Raw genomic sequence first — 13,027 nt, forward strand, 5'->3', positions numbered from 1 at the left:
GACGCCGCCCATCTCTTCCTGCTCGTTTGAATTTCTAACTCCGATTCGCCCGAGGATTTAACCAGCGCCGCGGCTCCATAAATATTGGCAATTTGTCTGGTAGCGCGAGCAGAGTTGCCAACAGTCCTTACATAATGAAGCCGAGTTAACTCCAGTCGCGAGTTGCTCGAAGCCTATCGAGCAGCTCGCGAGGGAATACGTCGCGAATGCTAAGCGTTTCGGTGTCAATAGAATTCTGGCTGGTGCAAACTCGGGGTAGTATTATTCTGCGTTGCTATCGTATCGTTCGCTCGCGACGAGTGTGCCCCGATACGCCGCATATGAGGAGGAAGGATATGCAGCGCCCGACTTGTAAATGACCCTACACTTGCCCCAAAGGCTCGGCTGAGAAAAACAGTAGCTACTCGAATCGGGGGACCGTGAGACTAAGGGCTCGGGCCCGTCGAAGGCACGCCCGAGTTTCCTGGTAACGAGTGCAATTCGCTCTCGTCCTGGGCACCGTGGCCAAAGAAACGATCCATCGGCGGGCCGGCAGTACCGGGGCCCTCGTAGGTTTCCCGAACGAGGGCCCTTTTCGAGGGCAAAACTTGCGCTGACGGTTGCGCGGTCCGGTCCCTGAGTCGGCGCAATGGCTGCCAGTATAATTGAGCTACAAATTCCACGGTGATCAACCGGTCGCGCTGCGTCTCATACGAAATCAGGCGGATGGACCCGATTCCCGATGGCGGCTGGTAACAATCGGCCGGACCCATGATCATGGGATAGCCGCCGATTCAAACGAACCGCCGTCGCGGCATTCCACGGCCACAAAAACCGGGCACATGCGTGGTCACGTACGGCCGCGCAACGCCGCGCAACAACGTGCACCTGATACGTATTCATACGCACCGGACCCCGATTCGACTCTCGAAAGAACAGGACTCGGCTCGGACGGGAGGGACGGGAGGGTAGCTGAGCGATTCCTTTGATTGTGACTCGCGTGGACGATCCTTCTTGGGACGAGGGGAGAGAGGATCCGAGGAGGAGCTCCGTTCGTTAAAATATTGGTCGCTGGGTAGGCGAAAGTGATGGAAACTTGAAAGATGCTTCTTGCGTCTGATCGGTACAGTGGAGGGGAGGTGGAATTAAGTGGACTCGGAAGAGATGGTCAGACTCGACTACAGTGGATCGTGAGATTTTCCTTTTCTCTATGAGTTAGCTTCTAAGAGTCACGAACGAGGTTGACTCGAGGTTCTATCAGAACGGGAGCGCGAGCGTGGCATGGCCAAGTGGGAAACGAAGATTCGACGAGGCAGGACTATGTTGACGTCGCGTTGACGCTGAAAGAAGCAGCGACGGCAAAACATACGCGTCGCAAACCCGATACGGGCATTTCTGCCGCTACTGAATCAAAGACTTCTCGTGAAAATACCAGGCATAGCGACGAATCCACGGACGCGGCCGTCGTTGAAGAGCTACACACCGCTGGCGACCGTGAGCGTGTGTCCTCCTCGAGGGCTTCCACTCGCTGCTGCTAGCATCGCGGGCCCAGCGCGTCCCAGGATGCAGTGGCTCGTTGCAACTGCACTCGGTTCCCTGCACCGGCCTGGACCGGCCAGCCATGAGTGAGTTGAGTTGATACGATTGTTTTTACGGGCGCACCCAGTAAGCAAGAAACTGTCCTTCGGCAGTGACACTCACTGTCCTCCTCGGCATTTAAATACCGTCGTGTTCGCCGTCCAATCCGTCGATTCGCAACGCTCACCAATTCCGTGTTACACGGTTTATGTTCGCACGCTTGGATCTAGAACGAAGGTAGATCGATCGAGTCACTAATGTTCATTAACCTGTGCTAATTAAAGCGGAGGCTCGTTGACTGTACGTTGAGCGAATTAGTTTGATCGTTTGCGTCGAGACGGTGAAAAGAGTCGATCGGATGCGGAGGTGTCGAGTGTTTTAAAAGATTCGAAGGTTCAGAAATATAATGGGCGTTTCCTTTGGTATCAAGATAAAGGCTTGCCGCTATGTGAACCACTGAAGACGAGTTGGCGGGAACGCAGCTGCCGCTCCGCGGCCGGACAACTTTGAGTGCTTCGTTGTCTTCTTGAATTGCATTCACATATTTATGCGCGCTACGTAATGTCCCTATACCCTCCACTTTGATCTCCGCCCCGCGGCGTCGTCTAGCACGATTCCAAAACCGATCCATCCATCGTATCATCCGCGAACAGGGATCCTCGTGAGATCCTCCACGGCTACCCCGTAGCCGGCTCTTTATTAACATTTCATTCGATTCGACTTTCAGATTCGACTGTACTCAGAACTCGCGTGTACGCTTCCCTTTCCCATCCGTCATTGTACGCGGTGTAATAAAACCGATATTATTATTATTACGATTCGATTCTTCTCCCGGAGGACTGTTATCCGCGCGCGGCCACGGCGAATTATACTCCTCTCCGGGATCGATCCACGCGCGATCCTGTAACGCCACAATTTCGTTGATCCGCAATGACGTAAATCGCCCCACGAATGTCCACCTCTTCGCCCTTGCAATCTCCGATTTTCTCCCCTCTCCCGCCCGCTCGCCGGCCATCGTCGCGACATCGAGGCTGCTTGAAATGTACATCAATTTCTTCTATCCCGCAGCCGGATCATCGTCCTCCCCAGCCGGGCGTTATGGCTGCCGATCCATCGATAGATTCCCCGGAAAGTTATAGGATCCCTTCGATCGTAATTCCCCGAGTCGCCGACGCCGACAGGGCTCCGCCGATATATCTCGATATACATCGGGCGCGGGGTAAAATCGTCAGCGGGCACCTAGTTGCACGCGGAGGGAGGGGCGGGCGTGATGGCCGAGGCGGCGCTGTCTCGGGAAGAAAGGCCCCCAGAAGCGGGCAGAAGAAGCAACGAGCCCAGAAACCCAGGTGCGAACGGAATGCAGTCCAATCCATTCGTGGAATCCGATCTTGCTTTAGTAAATCCCAGCCGTGGAAAAAGTGCGCGGAATAATGCGGCCTCCGCGCCATCGGCAAACGACCACGCTGCATCGCGAGGCGAAATTGTCGCTCGAATCGCTGCTTTTCGGCCGATTCCCGACAACCACTCTCTCCCCTCCCTCCTGCTCCCTCCGTGGGCCTGCTCATCCAGACAGGGCCCGATACATAAGGACCAGCCAGGGAGGGACAGGGATCCGCCGCGGTAATGCGATTCCGGTCCCAGGGCGTAAGTAGCATCCGTCCGGCAACCCATTCTTGCGTACGTTTTTCTACGGGTACGCTCGGCGAACGCCGATTTTTATTAATGACTTTCGCAAATTGACGCCGCGTCGGCGAACTCCGCCGGTCCCCGTCGATATTTCCTGGCTAATTGACGAGCGCGGGATTCGTACTCGGAACGCCGATTCGAGGATACAGGGGCTTCCTTCTTTCACTGCCGAGGTCCGAATTGCAGTGTTTTTCAATCACTGATACATTTTTATGAGGGAGAAAAAACTGAGCGCGGTCGTGGAATACTTGCAGCCTCGGAACGCTCAATTTCTGTGTATAGGGTAAAGGCAGGTAATATGCAGGAATAAATTCCAAAAATGATGTATATTTATTTATTTGTATCTTCTACTAAATAAATCTTCATTTTTAATCAAAAAAGTAAAGATTTTTTAGTTTTCTTTACAAATTTCCTAGGTGTTCCATATTAGGACCCATTTCTTCGAACAGCTGATTGTCACCCTTTTCAGTTTCTTTTACTATAATTGCAAAACAATTGGATTTTTTTACATTTGACGATCTAAATCTGATTATGCATTCGTTCCTTCGTCCCCTCATGTTAGGTTAATAAAAAAAACAAATTCCTTTACTTTTGACAAGCTTTTGAAATCCGATGTTCCATATTACCTGCCTTCACCCTAGGTACAGTAGATGAATTCTATCGAAGGTTTCGAAGATGCTCGGAATATCGTTAATTAATATCCACTATCGTGAACGTTAGACTGAAACCATCCTCTGAGGAATCTACTCTCACAGCTGAAGCACTTGTGTTGAGCACCCTAAGCGGCACACCGCAGCGTGCACTTCCTTAAAGCACGGCCACCTCAAAAAGCGGCTTAGCGTAGCGGTTAGCAAACGGGACCAGGGTGGGAAGAATCCCAGGAATCGCCAGGGGAGAAGAAGAATATAGGCCGTTGTTTATCGCAATCGTGCTCTTCCACTGAAAGTGTCTCGCCTAAAAGGTGCATCGGCGGGCATGCGAGGCAGCGACAGCCGGGCGTAGCCGTCGCCGCGATGGATTCATGACACTGGTCGGGACAGCCGAGCATTAAGATTTTTCCCGGAAACGGTATAATCGGCTCGCCGGCGGTTACGATAGCCGAGGCGAGAAGAAAAATAGCCGCGATTTCCCCTCGTCCATCACCGGGTGTGTTCCTTGTTCCACGTGCTCCCGCCGTCGTTCCTCGTCCGAAGACAGAGACAGGGTTGAACCGCATGCCTACACCGCGGACAATTTGTAGCCGGCTACTAGACAAAAAGCGACCAATTAAGAGAAACTCCGTGGTACATCGAGCACCGCGCAACGGTGCACCATGGCGGCGGCGACAAAACGTTTTCTACGTAGATCGCCCTTTATATACGTCTGCCAGTGGCGGGTTTAGACAGGTGCGTGGCCCGGTGACGGGACAGCGATTTTTAACGAGGCCGACGACCAACGGGGATGCCTCCGTTCGCGAATTATTCTGTCACGCCGCGTTAACGTCACCTATTTCCTGCGCCCGTCCCTCGGCTTAGTTACGAGCCGCTAATGAGCCGCGCTCTGCCCAGGCTTCGTTAAATTTCACGATCGTAAAAATGTGCGACTTCATGCCGGACCCTCGGTTTTTGCCTGCGATTCTTCGCTGCTCCCTCGGTGCTGGCCCCGTGCCGCAGATTTTGGCGTCTCGGAAGCGAGGGGCCCTATCGTTGTCGCTTAAGTGTGTGCTTCTTCAAACCCACAACATTGTATCCCGCGAGACCTACCATTCCGCCGTCCCAAACTCTCCGCAGGAGCATCGGAGAGCAACGCGAATGGGCCCACGCATCCTTTCCGCACGCAACAGGCCCAGTGTCCAGAGACGCATTGTGCCCGGTGCGTTGTTCCCGGGTCAGGGAGGAGGGGGCTCCGGTGTCTTGGCGTTTTATTTTCCCGATGGGGGATGCGAAGCACGGTGCATTTGCATGGTGCAATATCGTACGTTCTTAGGCGGCCAATTACGCGAGTCGATTCTGGGACCGATAGGAAGCGAGCCCGGGCCCCACCGAACGAGAGAAGACGCCACACGAGCGGTTACGGCCTCCCTTTCCTCCCTCTGCCACCCTTTCTCATGATACATTGCGAACGGGCACGCTAACCCGCCCGATGCTCCATATGTTCCCCCCTCGACTCGTGGAGCCACGTCGCTGGACGAGCCACAGGGAAAGGTTAACCGAAGGGGAGAAGGAAGGATAATGCCGTGCCACCATTAGCATAGAGTACCTATAGAGGCAGGAAGCGCAATTTTCGCGGCGCACGCGAGCGAGCATCGCGATTCTAACGTCGCGACGCGCTAACGGCCGGGCCGCAGTCCAACGGTCTGCTTAATTGGAAGTTAACCATTTCGATGCCAGAGGCGAGCATACGCGTTCTACGTAAGTAGATACGCATTCAAGAAGATAAGCTCCGCTGGCATAGCTCTCCTACCGTACAATGTATACACTGTCAGTCATGTGCGTACCGAAGCGAAGGAGTTAATTCGCGATGCTTCTCCGATGAATTCCTAGAACCGTCTGTGAACACTCGCGCTTTAAATGCGCACGTAACGCGATCTTGCATGCGCCGGCGCAATTAGCATCCGCGGGGATGCGATTAAATATTCAAATCACCTAGGCACGGGGGCCCATTGACGCGATGGTGTGCGTACGAAAAACAAGGATACCTGCCGAATAATTCCGCGCGCGCTCGCCCGCAGACAATAGAGCTTACCCGTAACGAGCGAAACGCACATAATCTTTATGTTCGTTAGCATAGCGGGGAAGCACGAATTTCGCGGCGCACGCGAGTGCCCTCTGCAATTATATAGATTGTATATAAATGTATATAATTATTGTGCTTATCGGACGGGAGATCGCGACCTGCTCTACCTTTTCTGGATTAAACGGTTCCGAAATCTGCATACGGATAACTCGTGAGGCGAGGGAGAAAGATAGATGGGAGATAGTCTAACGAGAGGAAGGTTCAAGGTGACGTTTTCACTGGGAGGACTTTTGCGCGGACTGCTCGGTGGTCGAAGATTGATTGTCGAGGACCAAGGAGCGCGTGTATCGAAGAAAGCAATCAAGGGAAGCGAGGAGGCGAGGAAGAGGTTCCATCGGTTGGACTGCATCGATGAAGGAGGAAGCGCAATTTTCGTGGCGCACGCGAGCCCTGTGGGCATACTTAAACAGCTTGCGCGCCGGCAAGAAAGGGCGGTTCGCAATCGGTGGACCGGTATCTCACCCGGTTCCGCTTTTATGGATAGAAAACGTAACTCTCTCGGCCGTCATGGGTTAAGCCGCTTGGATATGCGCGCGCGCGGAAGCGTCGCTGTAATTATTTTGTATGAACGCGTAAGTGTGTAATTATTACGTATGAACGCGCTGTAAATATTTATGACGTATGCAGAGGAGGAGCGTTCCCGTTGATGAGTGTAACTGTACGTCGCTCATTAACTCGACGGTGAGTGCTGCCCGGAGCCGCTGCAACCCAGCCGCGAACGGGTCGAGGGAGTTTCTTTGAATCTCCCACTCGTCGCTTTCAGAATTTCGAGGACGAATTGTCCGCAGTTAGAAGGAATGTTTAACGTTAAGTAGGTACTAGGGGAGAGCGGGGACAAACGTAACGGCGTCATGAAAGTAACACGCCTTCTGACCCCTTCCACAAACATTTCCAAAACGTTTGCTTTACACAGTTACATGTGTACAGTGTCTCTTTTATTGTACTGACAATGAGTGACGCTGAGCAGTAACACGAATCGTATACCCTGCGCAAGCTAAACTTGTTATTTAGATCATTCAGGTAAGTTTCTCCTATTTGGGTTTTTTTGTTAATATTCGTAGTTAAACTATAGATATTAAACCAATTATTTGCTAGAGCGTTCTTAGATAATGCCTTTACAAGATCCTGTATTTGATTTTAACAAGTCTTGTATAGTTTGTATGTTATAACAGTTCTATTCTGAAAAGCATGGCTGAGGACAAAAGTAACACGTCGCTACGGGGACGAAAGTAACATGTTACTTGGGCGAGCAAAATAGCATACAGGATAGGAATTCTTCAGGTGATAATGATCGTCTATGTCTGGTTTGATCGTACCCTTTCAGTGAAAGCTGTTCGAAAGAGAATCATCCCAAATGTCTAGATCTTAAGGGTTAGACCCACGAAGACTGCAGCATGGGTGATCTTCGCTACATGTCTCATAATTTTAATTCGGATTAAATGAAATTTAATACCTATCATTTAACTAAATACACAACATCAAAGAAGTGTTCGAAGCTGGTTATGCTTTCCACCTTTCGCTATTTAAAATTTATTTGTTTTCATCGTTACTTAAAATATATTTATTTAAATGTTTCTTTCTGTTGTTTTTTTTTATAATAAAAAATCCTTTTTTGCGTTGGACGAAGTGTTTTTACCTAATTCTCCTCAAAATAATTAATGTTACTTTCGTCCTACCCCTGCGGGACAAAAATACCAGTGACAGTCACTGCGGAAAATTGCCATAACTTTTTAACTACTTATCACTTAAGGCTGAATCTCAGCTCAAATGATAGACCACGAAACATAGTATCTTAAGGCACAATTTTCATTTTTATATCTATAAAAGATAATTGTAGGCCAGGCCAAATGTAAAGAGTGTTACTTTTGTCCCCGCTCTCCCCTACGCTGGTTGCACGATCGACGCAGGCAGCACGGGAGTCCGCCTGCTCCTCGCGATCGCGGCTCCCTTCGAATTCTCGGCCTCTATCTGCCCCGCATCTCGTGCAGGCCACGCACGACAATACCGCGTGGATACCTGGTGTCTACCTGTCATTCGCCGCATTATACGTTACCAGATGCATCAGCCGCTCCGCTGGGAAACTTGCCCGCCACCGGGGCGCATGCGCGAGTAGATCTAAAATCGCTATTGCAGTCAACGAGGTGCTTACCGTTTCGCAGCGGGAGTAAACGGTCTGCTTAAGGTACACGTACGACCTGCACACGAGGAGCGAACGACTAACGTAACGCGTAGATAAGATCCTCCGTGAACCAGAGGAAGAAGAAGAAGAATAAGAAGAAGAGGAGGAGGAACAGTCGAGGGGGAGAGAGAGGAGGGAGGAGGTGGGTCACGGTGGAGGCGAAACGTATGCAGGAACAACGTAAGGCCCCAACGTTAACCCGAGCAGGCAGACTCTCGATTCCTCGATGCCTCCGCGGGCTGGCGGGTGTAATTGGCCGAGGCCAAGAGAGATCCTATCGGGGCCCTGAATCGAGATCCTCGCACCCGCGACTCTACACACACGCCGGACGATCGCACGACCGCACCCGGTACGCGCGGCCGCGAATAGACGCGGTCGACTATTGGAATCCGCACCGTCTGCCTTTTTTCTTCCAGTTCTGCGGAGATTGCACGACGAAGCGTTCAACGTCGCGAGCTACTAGCAGAGGACGTTCTAAATTTGCGTCGTTCGGAAGCGTCCCGTTTATGCGAAGAAAGGGAATTTCCTTTCGTCCGACGGATTAACAGAAAGCACATCTGTATGGTGGAATCGATCAGAAGCATTCGAGCGGGGAAAGTCGTAACCGTCTCAGATTCCGATGCCACCCACCAGGTAAACCGATACCATGCACCGGCGTGTAGACAATAGTAATACCGAGCGTGCAATGGGTCAATGAGGTGCTTGTTATGGGGAACACGAAATACTTTGCATACCCCATAGATATTCATCGCTCGGCCGGCCGGCCGTGCGCAGCGAGCGTAGCCGTGGCCGAGCCACTCTGCCGATCGCAACCGGTGAAACTCAGGAAACACTCGGGTTTATAAATGGAAACCCAATCGATATGCGCAAGATCGCGCGGGCAACGCGCCGCTATATGCGGCATTATGAAATAACGAGAAACAAGCTGCGCTTCTTCTGCGGCTTTCCCACATGATCGTCCTACGATTCGGTCGGCCGAGCAGGCAAGCACCAATGACTTTCGAGCTCGACGCGTAACTACCTTAAATCTCGAGTAGGACCTTACGTAAAAAAGGAAATGCGCGATACGACGGTCATCGATCGTCCACTGAGCGCAGACTGAGCTGCCGCGAGACGAGACTGGGGAGGATCAGAAATTTGTAAAAGTCCGGTGACAATTGGATCGAGGCGGGCGATTCGAGCATCAGAAAAGTTTCACACGCAGCTGTTACACGGATCCTGGTGTTCCACGCTTCCATGCAGCCCGTCTGGAGGAGGGATCCCGAGAGTTCGTGCTGGTCTCACCGTCGGTGTACCGCGACCGTAGTCGCAACCCCATATTACGAATGTTTGTCGATGCGCGATAAACGCACGCATCGTAATTATGCACGTAATTCACTTAATTTGACGTTTCTCCTTCGTTACACGGGGCCTGCGTGTTCCGAGGTAACGAACTTTATTGGTAAGAGAGCGATTTATCGTTCTCCCCGATCTCACACGATTTCTGCCCCTGCTACGCTGCGCCAGCCTGTTTATACGGGGACGAGACGCGCGCGTTTCGGTTCACACCGATTTTAAACAGCGATTCGCGGATCCCGTGCGGAGTTTGCCACACGATGACGGCTCGTTTCACCCACCTCGATTTACGATATCGAACTTTATCCCCGGCAGAAATAAATGTCGCGGATCCTCCGCTACTACCGACCATCATTCGATTCTTAGGCTACAGCTCGTGCCTCGTGTGTCGTGCAACTCGAGATCCTGAGAGCGAGGCTCATGGTCCGCGAGAAGTCGAGCACTGCTTGCTCCAAATTCGCGAAATTTTCATCGATAATTCTGGTCCAACTCCTACCATCTGAGTGGCCACATTTAGAAATGCTCAGAGTGATACGAAGCGCGCTCAGTTCCCATTTAAATATTGAGGGAGATGATAAAAGTAGACGCGAATCTAGCAAGCAATGCTATCACAATAACAACGCGTTATTGCTTTAACCGAGCCTAGAAGGATATCAAGATAGGCGGTATTTATATGCGCCAGATGAACACCCGATAAATATCTCGCTAACGTGGTGCTAAGAGGAAGTGTTATGCACTCGAATGAACTTTAATTTGCGATGCACCTTCATGAACTTTAATGTCCGATGCATCGCTGGGTGCCTGCTAATTAATTTAATTTAATTTTACACGTATCGAGTTTATTTCCCATTCATATTAACGGCTCGCGATGTATCGCGGTATCAGTTTACTATACGCGCGTCTAATTTCCCGCTGGCGGGTGGCGAACAGACGGATCCAATAATCGCGGCAACTTTCAAATTACGATCGGCCCCTAGGGGCCTGGGTGTCTCGCGGGCTTAAGCGTATTCAAATTTATGTGGAGGAGGACGTCTTCGTGTCTAGCGAGACCTCGCGTTCGTGTAAGTCGACCGTAAACTTCTTGATAGATCTGCTTTCGAGACGACCAGCTGTTTGGCATACAAGCTCGCGACTAATCGATTCAATCTTGTCGTTTCGAGGCGGACAGCCGTGCATCGACGATTTTACGACTCCCTCTTACAATTGTTAGACCTTGCTGCTGCACGCAAATTTCCCCCACCGACTTTTTTCTTTCTTTTAGAACCACTGAACGTTGCACGGGAGGCAAATCGACGAGTTGCTTCCTGTCCGAAGACCATCGCTACATGCTGAATCGCGAGATACCTTCGGGTCCCCACGAGTTTCCTACACACAGAGAATTTTCGTCGTGGCCAGATCTAGACTACATTTGGCAAGCAGAGTTCTAAGTTTCGAGAGGAAAACACTGTTTCTCCGGGCTCCGCGATCGCGTGACACCCCCGTAGCAGCTCGAGGTAGAACGTAGCTCGTTTTATAACCTTCATAAATGCGGGGGCCCGTGATTTAGTGCGAGCGTCGCATCTGGCGTTATACAGGGTTCGGCCCTTCGATACGGCGACCAAGGGCCACGGAAGAGAAGCAGGCCACGGTGGAAAAGAATTCCATCGTGCATGCACTTGCATCTGTGCAGGTGCACGCACACGCGTCTACCTGGCCTGGTGTTCCGCTGACAAGCCTCTCCCGCGGGCAAAGTTCAATGCTAGGAGCTCCTTCTTGTTTTATGTACCGGATTACACCTCGCCTGCCTCGGAAGTAGCGTCTCCCTGGAGGCTCTCGTGGCTCTCGCCACGCTGACGAAGAAAAGGCCACGAAAAAACGGAGAGAACGACGCGTCTGGCTGCGAGCTCTTCCTTAACGATGGCCAACGAGTTTCGCGACAGGGAGAATTGATTTTGCGTAGAAATCCTAAGAGATTCTATGTAAGTTGCTTGTCCGAAGCTTGAGAAGGACTAGGCTCTGCGAGCATTACCAGAAGTCTGTATGAAAGAAGACTGATTCGATAGCGACAGTCTTCCAATGATCTATCCAACTACGTCAAAGAATAGATAAACGCTGAACTCACTTGGACCCTGTGGACGTTCTCCCACGTCGCGCGAGGAGAGCATTATAAACGAAAGGATCCACAGGCGAAGTCCTAAATAGCAAAGGACAATTATCAGCGAACCTTCCAAGAGCGTACGGTTGCGCGAATGGTGGAGCCAGGATCCATTCGTCGGAGGTAAAGGGTCGAGCACTTGGCGCGGGTGTTAACGCAAGCGAGTACGTCGTAACGAGGATCGAATGGATTACACGTGCGCGTAATGACGTCGGGTCTCCTGGCAGTAGCGACCGGTAGCCGGCAGACGAGAGAATTGAAGCCTATCAGCCTTGAGCAACGGCGAGAGTAGCCGCGACGCGGGGTTAATAGAGATCGCGTCACTCCGCTGCCTCTCTACATGTGTAATATTCCGTGCCAGGGTCGCGTCACCCCCGGGGAAAAAGTACCCTTTACCGCGCGGTGCCGCGCGCCTCGGCGGGGAATATTCATTTCGCCGGTCGTTTATTTTCGACGCGTCCGGCGAACGTTCCTACATCTCGTCGCCGATGACAGTCGAAGGCATCTCCGTTCTCACGTTTCGCGTTTCGTTGCTCCGCAGTGGCATAACGGTGCTACCAGCTCGGCAACGCTATCGGCCAGTTCAATTAAGCGTCAAGTACTGATCGCTCGGTGTGTTGCTGCAGCACTGTTTGGCTTTGGAGTAACTCAAAGTAATGGTAATAACGACGAAGGGTGTGCAGCAGAATTTTTCAGCCGGCAAGAAGGGAATCTTCCCGATCCATCGATCAGCCAAGCCACCCTTCGTCCCTCGAGCGGTGTTGTTCGTTAAGATCGCGCGTGCAGCGCGTCGATGTCGGCGCCGATAAGAGATAAGAGGAGGTTCGATGTATAATTATGCTTCGCGCGGTACGGACTATGGTTTCGCGAAGAGGATCGTGCTTCCCCCCTCGTCTTCGGATCGTTAGACACTGGTATTGTCCGTTAATCGAATCGAGGTGATCGCGTAACGAGCCCCGATGCGCAATCGAATTTACGGTCAATTGGTAACGGCGGAGTAAACGATACTGTCTTCGGCGATGATTGCTAATTGATCAGCTGGAACGAGGCTGTCCATCGAGCTAGAGTTGCCGCGAGTCTCTTTCCGCGCTGGCTCGAAACTACCCTACCCTGCCACCCTGCGCGAGGTGGTCGAGGCGCGTGGAAAAAAGAAACGCAGTTCCAAGTGACGGGGAGCAAAGCGTCTACCGTTAAAAATTTCATAAACCTGTCTCAACCCCCCTACGCACGGTCGATGGAAAGAATGCCAAAAAACGTTCGTATATCCACAGCTAGTTTTGCCAGGGGGCTCCGTAATTGAACGTTATCGCGTTTTACGTTGGTTTTTATGAAAAGGAATTTGATCGTCGGAAGAAGAAGAT

At 51.6% G+C, this 13,027-nt stretch overlaps 1 protein-coding gene across 1 annotated transcript in view; it reads right to left on the reverse strand.

Annotated features, from left to right (window-relative positions):
* Nucleotides 1-13,027, reverse strand: part of LOC143371400 (uncharacterized) — a 149,173-nt gene that overhangs the window by 94,864 nt on the left and 41,282 nt on the right. The gene's annotated exons all lie outside the window — the stretch shown is intronic.

Source organism: Andrena cerasifolii, chromosome 7 (genome assembly GCF_050908995.1).
Source record: "Andrena cerasifolii isolate SP2316 chromosome 7, iyAndCera1_principal, whole genome shotgun sequence".
NCBI classification, from domain to species: Eukaryota; Metazoa; Arthropoda; class Insecta; order Hymenoptera; family Andrenidae; genus Andrena; species Andrena cerasifolii.